A 14,149-nucleotide genomic window follows, 5' to 3' on the forward strand; every position below is an offset into this window, starting at 1 on the left:
AAAAAAATTTGTTTGAAAAACAGTGGATATATATTTAATTGGTAACCTGTTCGCATGCTGCAAAAGTGTAAAATTCATATTGATTTCATCCTTTAATCCAATGTTATACACCATTAATCCATTGACATATACAACATGAATCCATTTATATACAACATTAATCCTCCATATATACAACATTAATATATGATTCTTTGATCAACAATATACAACAACATATTCTCAAAGTACTACAATTAAGAGAATAAAACATCGCAACCAACACCCAGTGACCACTGTATCCAAAAGCTGTCTAGTAGTTCTAACCAATACTAAACAAAAACGCCCATCCACCCATGGTGGCAAACATGTTCTGTATATCCAAAAGCTGTCTAGTAGTTCTATCGCACATCCATACAAAATAAGGCTCAACCAAAACAACAAATGGCAGCATAAGTAGTCCCCTGCAAAAAGAACACGTCCAAATGCAAATAACACAGAACTGTCAAAAGGCGATTGAGCAACAAATAGTAAACAATGGCATAAAGTTAAATGACATAGCTAATATTACCTGAATTCCTGCATGGCTGTTAAGGTAAAAATCAAATTCCCTAGGGTGACAAACGCTGGTGTCTACCACGGTTCCTTTGACAATTTAGAACAACAAAATCAGCAAAACGTGATAAATTCAAATGATAATATATACCAGCTGCGTTGAGAAATATATTGAAAAAACCTGGCATAATATTTCCACTTCTATCGGTCTCTTTGGGGTTGACAGGAAAGAGACGGGTGTGATGTCTCTTTTGGACCACTACAAAAGTAACTTTAGGTAGATACCCATCCTCTATTGAGACACAAGCCTGATGAAAAAAATTAAAAATTAAACGCAGAGAATTTAGTGGTGTATTTTATGAACGACAAAGTAACAAGAAATCAACTTTGAGAAGTCCTAAATTCTGCCTACAATACAGGGCTGCAAAGTTGATGCAACAAAAAACATATAACAATATATGGTAAGTACCTGTATCTCCGACCATATTTTTTCTTTGCCAACCTTCAAGTCCGGACTTCTCCAATTATCACATGTAATCGGAATATGTTGTCGAACAAGGAAACCAATGTAACTTGCCAACATTGAACCCTTATCTTTTGAAGATAGAATTGATATATGTTTAGATGGACATGTTCCATTGTCGTAGAGGGATACTTTCAAATATCCAGCATCATCATCTACGCGAATGAGGCTTGACGACAATAGAGCATCTCCATCTAAACAAATATCCAGCATCATCATTTTACCTGTAAAAAAGAAAACAATTAAAATCAGATGACAAATGTAAAAACAATTAAAATCATAAAAGTCATTTTACCTGTAATAAAGAAAATAATTAAAATCATTTGACCTGTACCTTTTTCACTAAGTTCTCTTTCTTTTCTTGGTTGGAATATGTTCTACATGTCTCTTAACAACACGGACGGTTGGATTGATCCAAATACCCTCATTATGATCATTTCTAATATATGAATCATTTGATATAATATTCTCATCTTGATCATTTCTGGTAAACGATTCAATCTCAACATCAATATCACCTTGATCTCCAGTGTTTTCATCAATTACTTTGTTGGAAAAAAGAACTATAGACCATTTCGTACTTTTCGGATCATTGACATAGAACACTTGTCTAGCTTGAGAGGCTAGAATAAAAGACTCATCTTTGTATCCCACCCTATTAAGATCCACTTGCAAAAATCCTGACTTATCCATTCGAATGCCGTTATTATTTTCAACCCACTTGCAACCAAATATAGGAATCTGAAACTTCTCATAATCAAACACCCAAATGCGCTCGATAACACCAAAATACGACAGATTTGCAAATTTGGGGTTTAAGTCCTTCACACTTGATATGTGCATTGCTTCAGCTACCACGGTGACACCACTATCCTGCATAGTACTTTTATCATCTTGTTCTTTGGTATAAAATGTGTATCCATTAATCGCGTATGCGCTATAAGAAAAAACATGGAAACTTGGACCATATGCTAAGCATCTCAACCTTTCTGTTATTGAAGCGGGATCTGAATAATACTTTGAATAAATATGATCCTTAAACCAAGGTAAACATCGATTGTTCTCTCGTACTATCCAATTTTCATTTCTATTGGGATTTAAACCTCGGAGAACATCCTTGTGAATTTCAACATACGGCTCAACCTCATTCTCATTGTGCAGAACATACAAATGCACTTGATCCCGTTCGACCCTTGATACTGCCACGATTTTATTTCCAATTAGATTTTTTCCTTCTTTCTTTTCGACAAGCTGAGACTTGGGGAGTCCGATTGACTGAACATTAGACAAATATTCAGTACAAAACTCAATCGCTTCTTCAACAATGTATCTTTCAACCATACAACCTTCTGGTCGACTTCGGTTCTTCACGTACCCTTTTAATATTTTCATATAACGTTCAACAGGGTACATCCATCTCATATAAGCTGGTCCACACAATTGTGTCTCTTTCACAAGATGAACAACTAGATGTACCATTATGTCAAAAAATGATGGAGGAAAAAACATTTCAAGCTCACACAAAGTAATAACGATTTCTTTTTGCAACATTGGTAAGATCGCAGGATTGATCACTTTACTGCAAATTGACTTGAAGAAAGAACACAACTTAGTTATAGAGCTTCTTACTTTTTCTGGAAGAATAGAACGTATACCTATTGGGAGAAAATGTTCCATTATAACATGGCAATCATGGGTCTTTAAACTCTTTAACTTGAGGTCTTTCATAGACACAAGTCTTCTAATATCTGAAGAGTACCCTTCTGGAACTTTAACTTCACTTAGAAACTTACACAATGTTTTTTTCTCCTTTCTAGATAGAGTATAAGCAGCAGGCGGTAGATATGTTCGTTTTCCTTTCTTCAAGGGTCCTAATTCAGTTCTTATTCCCATCGCTATCAAGTCCTTTCTTGCCTTAAGGCCATCCTTAGACTTTTCTTGTATATTGAGTAACGTGCCAATAACACTTTCAAATACATTTTTTTCAATATGCATAACATCAAGAAAATGTCTCACATACAAGGACTTCCAATACGGCAATTCAAAAAAAACTGACCTCTTCTTCCACCCACTTTTGACAAGTGTGTGGGCAAAAGGCTTGCCAAACTGAGTATCCAAATCTTTCACCTTTTCAAAAATTTGATCACCCGTCAATATAGGTGAAGCTCTGCCTTGTTCTGTCTCTCCATTGAACGCCTTTCTCCATCCACGGTAGTGATGATTTGAATTTAAGAATCTCCGATGACCGAGAAAGACATTCTTCTGACCAAACTCCAAGCGCTTCCAATCTGTTTTATCTTCACAAACAGGACACGCACATTGACCTTTTATGCTATACCCTGATAGATTTCCGTATGCTGGAAAATCATTAATTGTGCCAAACAACATCGCCCTCAAGTTGAAACTTTCTTTCCTATATCCATCATAAACCTCCACACCGGTCTCCCACAAAATCTTTAAATCTTCGATTAAGGGCTTCAAGTACACGTCTATGTCATTCCCTGGTTGTTTAGGTCCAGAAATCAACATAGACAACATCATGTACTTACGCTTCATACATAGCCATGGAGGTAGGTTATAAATCATAATAATCACAGGCCATGTACTGTGTGAGATACTCTGGATACCGTGTGGGTTCATTCCATCAGTAGATAATGCCAAGCGAAGGTTTCTTGATTCTTCTCCAAATTCAGGATAATCATTATCAATTTTCAACCACTGTGGTGAATCTGCCGGATGTCGATACTTTCCATCTATAATTCTTTCATCTGCATGCCAGGTCAAGTGTCTTGAATCGGTTTCACTACGAAACATGCATCTAAATCTCGGAATAACAGGAAAATACCACAAGACCTTTGCTGGAGACAACTTGTTCTTATATCGCGAGACACCGCATTTAGGTCACTCATTTAACGATGCATACTCATTTCGAAACAAAACGCAATCGTTTGGACATGCATGTATCTTATCATAGCTCATGCCAATAGAGCACAACATCTTTTTGGTCTCATATGTTCGATTGGGAAGAACATTATCCTCAGGAAGCATATCTTTCAAAAGGGCTAATAACTCTGTGAAACTTTTATCCGACCACCCATTGCCCGCCTTTAAGTTGTACAACTTTAATACCGCAGACAATCTTGTGAATTTAGTGCAACCATCATACAAAGGTTTCTCTGCATCACTTACCAACCTCTCAAACATTTCGGGACAATCCTTAAGATCTCCTTCAAGTGCTTCTGCAATCTCTTCAACTCGATCACAATCGTATGTATCTGCGCCACTGTAGTTTGAGGCATAGGTCGTACTATCCCCCGGTTCAACATTCTCGTTACTTTTCTCACCATGCAAATTCCAACATGTATAACTTCGATCAATTCCATGCCTCATTAGATGCGATGTCAACTGAACTGCGTCAACCCGTTTCCCATAACAACAACCCAAGCAAGGATATATCATTCTACTGGGGTCTTCGGCGTGCGCAACGGCAAACTTAACGAATTTTGATACCCCATTCTCGTACTCTCTCGACAATCGATTGGAAGACATCCATGTATTATCCATTACTAATTAGAATAAATAAAAAACAATTTCAGAAGAGTTCAAACACATTCGGACCTAGGTTTCTAATGATACTGGTGTTGACACAATCAAATGTTCATAGGTCGTATAACCCATTGCATCCGCAATCATGGTCACTAAAAACCAACCGTCAATTTCCTAGTGCATCCGCTATCATGGTCGAAACAAACGTAGAAGGAGGAAACGCGCAGTAATAAGGTAAAATAGAAATTGGGCAAAGCTAAAACAAAGCAATAACATAAAACAGTAATTGGGAAAAGCGTGTACCTTTGATTGGTAGAAGGAGGAAACGCGCATGTAGATCTAACAGAGGTGGAAGGAAAACGCCTCAGAACCCTAACATGAAAAAGAACGCTAATAACAGATAGTGAAATAACAAAACGCGCAGTATGCTATAATTTTAATGTTTACTAAAGGGGACATTAGAGGGCGCTTGTGGAAAAAAAGCGCCCTCTAAAGGGGGCCTAAGAGGGCGCTTATGAAAGCGCTCTCTAAGGCTTTCTAGAAGCGCTTTATAAACTGGAAATGTACATGGACTTAGAGAGCGCTTTTTCAAAAGCGCCCTCTAAGGGTAACCTTAGAGGGCGCTTTCACAAAAGCGCCCTCTATTGTTGTCCCTCCATTTTTTTTTGGCTTCACTTTAGAGGGCGCTTTGTTACAAAAGCGCCCTCTAAAGGGGGCCTAAGAGGGCGCTTCTAAAAGCGCTCTCTAAGGCTTTCCAAAAGCGCTTTATAAACTGGAAATGCACATGGACTTATAGAGCGCTTTTTTAAAAGCGCCCTCTAAGGGTAACCTTAGAGGGCGCTTTCTAAAAAGCGCCCTGTATTGTTGTCCCTCTATCTCCTCCTTATTTTTTCGCTTCACCTTAGAGGGCGCTTTATTACAAAAGCGCCCTCTAAAGTGCGCTGTCTATTCCAGTTGTTCGCTCCTTATTTTTTCTCTTCACTTTAGAGTGCGCTTTTGTAATAAAGCGCCCTCTAAGGGGCACTGTCTATTCCAGTTTTTGGCGTAGTGTTTAGAGATCTGTATACCTCTATATCAGGCACTACCATTTATGTTTTATCAATTATATGGTTGTCATCCCTTGTATGGACTGGCCTCAAATCCCTTATAGATTGATAAAAGTTGATATGCTATCTATTCATGAGGAAGTTTGTCTTTCCCTAGTATGAGTAGAAATCTCAAGCGGAGTAAGCATGTGTTCCCTGCATAGCTGCCTTTCTAGATAAGTTGTTTCCTCAGTAAAAGTTGTCTAGAGCAGTTGGTGAAGGGTTTATTTCCCTTTTCATCCCTAGCATGGCACGTGTTAACTAAGGATTAGCTTCCGATTCCCTCAACCAGGACAGTTCCTCTGGGAATGCTTGCAGTTCATCCCCAGTAGGGTTGTCGGCAGTTTATCCCCAGTAGGTTTGCTTACAGTCCATCCCCGATGGAGTTGCCTAATCCGAGCTTGTTAATTTGAACCCCCTATGTGGTTGAAGATCTCTTCCAGTATTGGACAGTGATGAGGAAGATGTGTTATTTCCTTCCCCAGCGGAGCAATTGTTCTTTCTCCCCTTAGCAGAGATGTCTCCTCAACGATTAGAAGGGAGTGTTTGATTGATGCGTATCTGTTTGGTGGTTGTTCCCCATGGAGTTTCACATCATTCCTTGATAAGATCTCCAGTAGAGTTTCTTCTATGACAAATCTTATCAATATCCCGTCACTTGTCCCTGAGCATTGCTGGGAGATCCCCGACAGTCGGTAGCTGTGACTTTGCCTATCCCCAGCGACGATTGGTGTCTCCTGGTATTAGATCATCCCCACCAGAACTGATTTCTCCTGTGGGCCTGGCCTTTCTCTTTTGAGATGTTATATCGGATGTCCGTTCGTGGCTCTCGAACCTGTTTGTGTTAGATATGTTTGTCTGTCAGCATTAATCATACATAAATCACGCATATACATGCATAATTATAGCATTCGAGATATTCATGTTGCATTCCTTGCCATATATGTTTGCTTGTTATCTCCTGCTATTGGTGAAATGTTCTTCCCCAAGCAGATGTTGGTGTCTGATCTCTCCATTTAGAGTCATCCTCATAGGCAGAAAATGTCTATCTTTCCTTCTTTATTCCCCACTGAGTTATGTCCTCGTCGATGATTATTGTTTCAGTCTCCTCCCCAATTATGTATCGGGATGGAATTACTCCCCTGAGTTATATCCTCATCGGGTTGAGTCTTGTTTAATTGTGTCTTTCTAGTTTGTTCAGAGATTGACTCCTTTCCTGTTATTCCCCTGCAGTTCCTTATGGTTTAGTTGTTGAATTGCTCAGTAACCAGTAATTGTTCATCTTTCCCCAGTGGACCTTGTGGCCTTCTACCCAGTAACTGATAGTTATAAGTCATATTTCTGTGGTTTTCTACCCAGTAACCGGTAGATGTAATCCCCTCTTTCCTTGTGGAATCGAATGCCCATCCTATAAGTCGAGTTTTCTATTTCAGCCCTCCTTTCGGATGATGAGTGTCTTGGATATGTTCCCAATTCACGCCTGGTTGGTCACCTATTATATGCCCAGTAACCGGTATCCTTGGTGTTCCTTCCTTCTACTCCCTATTATGACATGTTGTCCCCTGTGGATTCAGATTTCCTTGAGTTGAGATGTGCTATTTAGGTCCTCCTCAGATGTGTCAGATGATTGATGTCTCTCACCCTTATACCGGTCTTAGATAGTCTTTCCCCCTGAGCGTGTTGTTCTCTCACCAAGTAACCGGTGTTTTGATAACATGTCCCTCTTTGAGTTTATTACCCAGTAACCAGTAATATCTCGTTGTTTTCTTCCTCAGCTGGGTCCTTTATGGACATCCCTGTCTGAGCCCAGATTTTTATCCGAGGTATCCTTTGCGGATAGTTTTGATGTATTGGCATATTTCCCAATACATGCATCTTCGCTTCAGCTCGAGTCTTTCCATTGATTCATTTTCATGGAATCCCTTCATGTCTCCCAACAAGTTTTCTAGTCGTGACCTGCTCACGCTTTTTTTCCTTATTTCCCCCCAGAGTCTCTGTCTCCCTAGTGAGTGTGTTACTCCTACGGATTTGTCAGTTTCTCCTGATTTCTTTTCCTTCATGGCAATTATTCACCATGAAGATTTTATTTTGTATACATACATTTGCATCATGAGGTCTCTTAGGGACCAAAATCCGTCTCTTTGTTATTATTTAAGCCCATTCTACCTCGTCGAGACGAAGATTTTAACCTTCATATCTCCGTCTAGAATGAGCTTAAATAGGGGCGTCTGTAAGACCCTAATTTTGACCCTAAGATCCCTCATGGCATCATATCATTTCTCATTGCATTGCCTCAAGGATCATAGCATGTGTGGCTTCTTAACCCTAGGGGTTGGGACTTGTGTGAGTTGGTTTGAGACCACCAAGCATGCTTGCATTGTATATTATTTGCTTTTCTTATTTTGTTTACTAACCAAAAGCACAAAAATATGTCACTAACTCTTTTTGTTTTGAAGCTCAAGTGATCATGTACTCCCATGCTCCTAGGAGGCTCCTAAGCTCATTGAAGTGGCTAGATGAAGATGAGAAAAAGCATGAAAATGGTCCACAAAGTTCTTAATCATCATATATGTCTCCCAAGTATCTCAATTTTCCAATTTAATCAAGATAACCCAAAGGGCTTGAGGATTGTTTCCCAAGGAAACCCTAGTTCAATTGTGCATTGACTGTGCCTTGCTCATGAAGCAACCTCAACCTATAATCAAATTTAATCAAGGGAAGTTCTTTCATTCATTATTTTATGCATATATGAGCCTATGTGAATATCCTCAATCATTCATTCATCAAGATTTGAAGTTTGGCCTTGAGAAGTTGATTAGTTAAGTCATCTAACTAAACTAAGGATCACTGAAACACAACTTGTGATGTGTTTGTCAAATGAAGATGACCCCAAGAGCAGAAATGTTCTCAATAACCATATGAACAACTATCATGTTCATCAAAAATCCATTTGAAATTTTTAAGGTCATCATTCATTTCAAAACATTATAGGTTATTTTGACTGAAACCCTAATTTTGGATCAACTTCCCAAAGACCTAACTTATTTAATTTTTAAGATTTTGAGGTGAAACCAAATGCATTGGAAATCTTAATATGTCTACTTCAAATGTTATATTGGACAAAAGTTCATAACCCTAAAAGAAACACATGTGATAATGCAAAACATTATAGGTCACTTTGGACCTAAGTCATTGAATTTGAAAAATGTCCAAATTCAAGTGCCCATAACTTTCTTATTAAAAATCCAAATGATGAAAAATGTAAGTCTAAATTGATCATATTGAAACTATCTAAACCTTTATGTTGGAGGTTTTTCCATTTGAGGCATGCATCATTAAAACAAAAGGGTTTGAAGTTGTTTGGTTTTGGCAAAAAATTTCAAAGGAAACCTAGGCATGTTTTGTACCCCAAACTTCATAGCAAGTTTTCATAAATTTCCAAACTCCAAATGGATTTATTCCCAACATAAATTTTGTTCCTTATTCCAATAGTGTTCCAACCTTTACTCACATGACCATTTTTGGATTTTTTATGTGGGAGTTTCGAAGGGCTTAATGCTTATGTTCATTTATGCAATTCACATTGAAACTTCATGTGCAAGCAAATGCAGCTCCAATTACACATCCATTCACTTGCATATGAGTTCAACATGGATTTCCATTCACTTTTGGGCCTCACATGCGCCTGTACAAGCCTATGCATGGAGGATCCAAAATTCATGCACACGAGGGAAAGCAAGCATTGCATCAAGTTTAGCTATAAATAGAAGTGCCTTGAGCTTCATTCCACAACCTGAAGGAGATCTGAAATGTTGCTGGATTGAAAACCAAACCCTCACTCAAAGGAATTTCAGTTTTCATTTTCAATTTCAAGCTTGAATTTCAACATCATTAGTTGATCTTCAAGTCTTAATTCCTTAGCCTTGCATCATCATTACACTTCCAGAACAAGATTGGATCAAAGGCTTGAAGAACTCGTGCTGTTTGAAGCTGCATTTCAGAGGTAGAACCTCAATTTTCCTTGATCTAGATCTTGCTATATGCTGTGAATTCCTTGAGTTTTTATTGTTTTCTGAAGTCCTCAAGCATGAGGCAGGCCAGTGGTGGTCTCAATTTTACAAATCGTGCCATTTCAGATCAAACATCATGATCTTCAAGCTCATGTTTCTCCATAAATAGGAACATGGAGGAGAATCCATGGTTACAGGGGTGATGTACATCACCCCAACTTCATTTTGATACCTTGCCTTTTCATTTTCATTGAAGTTGAAATCCCTGCGCGTGGTGGCCGAAATCAGTTGGATGGCCGGAGAAGATGGTGGTTTCCACCACCATCTCCACGTGGGAGCCTCTCATCCCTTGGATCTCTCTCAAATGTTTTAATCCTGGCCTTCCATTGTTATGACTTGTTTTAATTCAAAATGTTGCGCGCTTGACTTTGGATCATGGTGTGTCCGCGCCTCTGAGCCTTAGGATCAATGCCACATCATTTAATGAAAAGATCCAATGGCAGCACATTTTTGTTATTTTCTGATTTTTGTTTTAATTTCATTTAATTCCTTTTATTTTCAAAAATTCATAAATATTTTATTTGAAGTCACAAAAATATGAGACCAATGTCAAAAAATTTCTTGAAAACTCTAGTTTCATATTTTGATTTTTAATTATTTTTGTGACTTCATTTAATATTTTTTGTGAATTATTTGGTTTTTATTAGTTTTAATTCATTTTAAAATACTTTTTGACATCTGAAAAATCCCAAAATATTTTCTTAACACATATGGATCATGACAAGTCAATGAAAAATGGTCTCATCAATTTCTTAATTGATTTGAGATTTATTTGAGATTTTAATTCATTTGTGTTATTTTTCATTATTTTTAATTGTTTTAAAATAATTTCTGATTTGAAAAATTGTTGAAATTTTTTGTCAAAGCTTGTTTGACCATGTTAATGAGAATTTAGTTGGACTTGTTGAAGTTGATTTGAATTGAATTTGAGGTTTGACCATATTTTGTCCATTTTAATTTTACATTTATTTTTAATTCAAAAATACCAAAAAAGTATGTTTGACTTATTGACTTCTAATCTTCATTTCTCTTCTGTTTAGTTTTGGTTGATGATGATTTGATTCACTTTTGACCAATTGTTTTTGACACTTGAATTCTTTCTCCATTCATTTCATCTCCATCTCATTTTCTTTTTATTTTGACCAATGAGTGAATGTCTTATGGTTGGTCTTGACATATGAGAGGTTTAACCTTCTTTGATCCAAATCAAACTCAACTTGATCCATTATCAAGTGAGTTGCTTTGTGTCCAAGATAGGTTGCTTCTTGGTCAAGCAAAAAAACCTAAAGTCCATACAAGGCCTTTCTTCTTTTCTTTTGGCATGGCTAGTTGTAGGAGTTTGGCTTACTAGTCATGATCTCTAACTTGTGTTTATTTGCCTATAGTTTTATTGACCGACCTCAGATAGGTGTGACTACTACATTAGTCCACTTACGATTGCTTAACATAGCGCTAAATTGTCTTAGGACAAACTAATATAACTATACTAACTACTAACTTTAATTTGAGCATTTAATTTCTTGCAATTTACTTTAATGCAATTTACTTCTTGCTCATTTATTCATATTGCCTTTTCATTTTGCTCACTTGAGGACATATTTTATGTTTATGCCATTTTCCTTTTTGCTCATTTGAGCTCATTATTGTAAATAAATATATTGTTGTATTGTGTTTGTTTTGGCTTTGTGTGAACCTAATGCAAAAGGAGAAAGGACTTAGAATTAGGACTTACCTATGCTTAAAGGAGTTCAAGAGCAACTAGGCCTCATTCCTTTAGAATGCTAAACTTGTTGAAGAGCAACTAGGCCTGATGTCTTTAGAATGATAAATTTCAAAGTTGACTTCAAAGGACTTCCTTTCCAAAACTCATTCTTTGTCCATTCTTCTTATTGTGTTGTGAAATTTTTGATGTTTGTTCTTGTGTGATAGGGATTCCATCTTGAGATAGTAAGAAGGACCATTGTCATGAGTAGCCAAGTTAAAAGAGACAAGCCAAAAGGAGATCCTAGGAGCTTGAATCTATAATTGTCTGATTGCTTGTTGTGTGCTAAGTCCAAAGGAAAGGAGCATCTTGAATCATCTCTATGATTTCAAGAGAAGAAACTCCAAGGGTTTTATCCTCTCTCTCTATCTTTGTATACCTTAGGACTAGCCCTTCTCTTCTTCTCTCCACTCTAACCCAAGCCAAACTATTTTTGTGCAAACTTTGACATTGTTTTCAAATTAGAAACCTAGGCCTTATGCCTTTGACTTTTCAAATCTTTTCATTAATACTCATTGTGAATAAACCTTAATCCAACTTTAACCTCATTTTGTAAATAAACTTAACTTGTAAATACAACTCACTTCAAGTTGTTTTTGTGGTTCCAATGGCCACCTTTGTTAAAAATTTTCACAAACATTAGTCATAGGTTTGAGTTATCATAGTGGTTGATGTAAATCTCACCTCACCCTTAGTGATTGGACTCTAAGTCTTCCATACTTATTATAGGGTTAACCCCTCACTAGTATGTTGAAGCTCTCCTCACATGGTGGATTGGTTGTTTAGGTTGAGTTTTCTCCCTTTGATAACAAAAGACCTTAAGACTTTTGATCAAATCAATTCACCAATCTTTGTGATTTTTACCCCGAACTATGAGGTTTTGATCCTACCTTTGTGGTGGTACGTAGGCAATGGGTTCATCCATGCAAACAACAAAATTGTAAATATAATCTATTCTCTCCTCATCCCCCAAATCTGTTGCACATATTTTCACAAATACCAACCTACCACACATATTTGTAAAAAGAGGTTCCCTTAGAGTACTAAGGATGTTTTGGGTGCGTAAAACCTTCCCATTTCATAACCAACCCCCTTACCTAGATCTTTAACATTTTTATTAGTTTTTGATTTGATAAAACTTCTTACTTGGCTTTTGTTCGCTTTTTAGCCTTTCCTTTGGACAAATAAAAGTGAGGTGGTGAATCGAATTGTATATTTACTTTTGGTTTATTCAATAAATCATAAGGTAGCGAGTACCCCGCTACAGTCCCCAACTATCACGACAGGGAAATTATCACGAGCGCTCACATGCTTAAAACAGTAATAGAGTCAAAATCAGAGTTTATTTATTCCAAAAGGAAAGAGAAAATATAGATAAAACCCCTAAAAGAAAAATAAAATGGTCATTACAACCAAATTCCGGTTCAGGAGTCGGTTATGTGAGGGGAAGGTATTAGTACCCCTCACATCAGTTGTACTCAACGGAAAACCATTCAGTTAGCTTTATGAATGGAGTGTTTGCTTTCATTATTGTTTCTTCTAATTATTAAAAGTTTGAGAGGAAAGGATAAAAGGAATAAAAATACGTTTTTTATTAGGGTGTCTGACGAGACGTTGAATCTCGATCATATGTATCCCCAGGTGCGATAGGGAACTCAAGGCTATGTGGTTCTGGGTAGAAAATGTTTGTTGGATGGTTGATTTTAGAGAAAAATTCTTAGTTAGAATTCAAGCGGAAAACATTGTTTGCTACCCAAAACATGGAGAAGTAAACATTTGAATCGCTTCATAATGGACAACATAATTTGGAATCTCATAGAATTCTGTTTTCATCGCATTCAAGCGGAAAATGTTCCTACTTCTTGTGCATGGTAAGAACTGAAATTCTGGTATCAGATATAAGATGTCGAAGGTAATGTCACGACACTAATATCTGAATAATACAAACAAGATAAAGATAAAGAACAGTAATGCAAGACACAAGCAATTGTTAACCCAGTTCAGTGCAACTCACCTAGGTCTGGGGGCTACCAAGCCAGGAAGGAAATCCACTAAATAGAATCAGTTCAAAGACTCTCAGTAAACAACACAAGTTACAGTCTTTTTCACCTAACCTCTACCCGTGTGACTTCTACCTAAGAATTCTTAGATATGAGATCCCACTCACTCCCCCTCAATCACACCAGTGATATAAACAAGAATTACAATCAAAAGAAGACACTCTTCAAAGACACACACTTGATCTTACTTAACAACTTCAATCAAGTAGACACACACTCATGCTTAAAAGATTTGAGTGACAAAATACAACTAAAAAATCAGACCAATTCAATCATCTATGGATGAATTGAATGGCTTACAAGTCATACAACCACACAAGACTTAAACCCTTATTCTCTCTCAATATTTCGCTCTGTATTTCTTGTGTTTCAAATTAGGTTTTCCATGTCCTTTTTATAGAAGCATTTGGCTGGGCTTGGACATCATAAAACCCTAAAACTATTTTCCTTTTAAATCTTCTCATGACAGCTGATTAGATCTCTTTGGAAAATAAGTAAATCTGGTTGTAATTAACGATTGAATGTGTGTCTAATCAGATCTTCAATCATACATAGATTTGCATTAAAAA

The 14,149-nt window shown here is 37.1% G+C and overlaps 1 long non-coding RNA gene across 1 annotated transcript; it reads right to left on the reverse strand.

The window, feature by feature from the left end:
* Positions 1 to 271: 271 nt before the first annotated feature.
* On the reverse strand, positions 272 to 839 carry LOC127078350 (uncharacterized). Its single transcript, XR_007787831.1, has 3 exons — positions 716 to 839; positions 551 to 624; positions 272 to 443 (listed from the first exon to the last, which is right to left on the reverse strand). It is a non-coding gene; the product is annotated as an uncharacterized LOC127078350 (long non-coding RNA).
* Positions 840 to 14,149: the final 13,310 nt, after the last annotated feature.

This window comes from Lathyrus oleraceus, chromosome 5 (genome assembly GCF_024323335.1).
Source record: "Lathyrus oleraceus cultivar Zhongwan6 chromosome 5, CAAS_Psat_ZW6_1.0, whole genome shotgun sequence".
Lineage (NCBI taxonomy): Eukaryota > Viridiplantae > Streptophyta > Magnoliopsida > Fabales > Fabaceae > Lathyrus > Lathyrus oleraceus.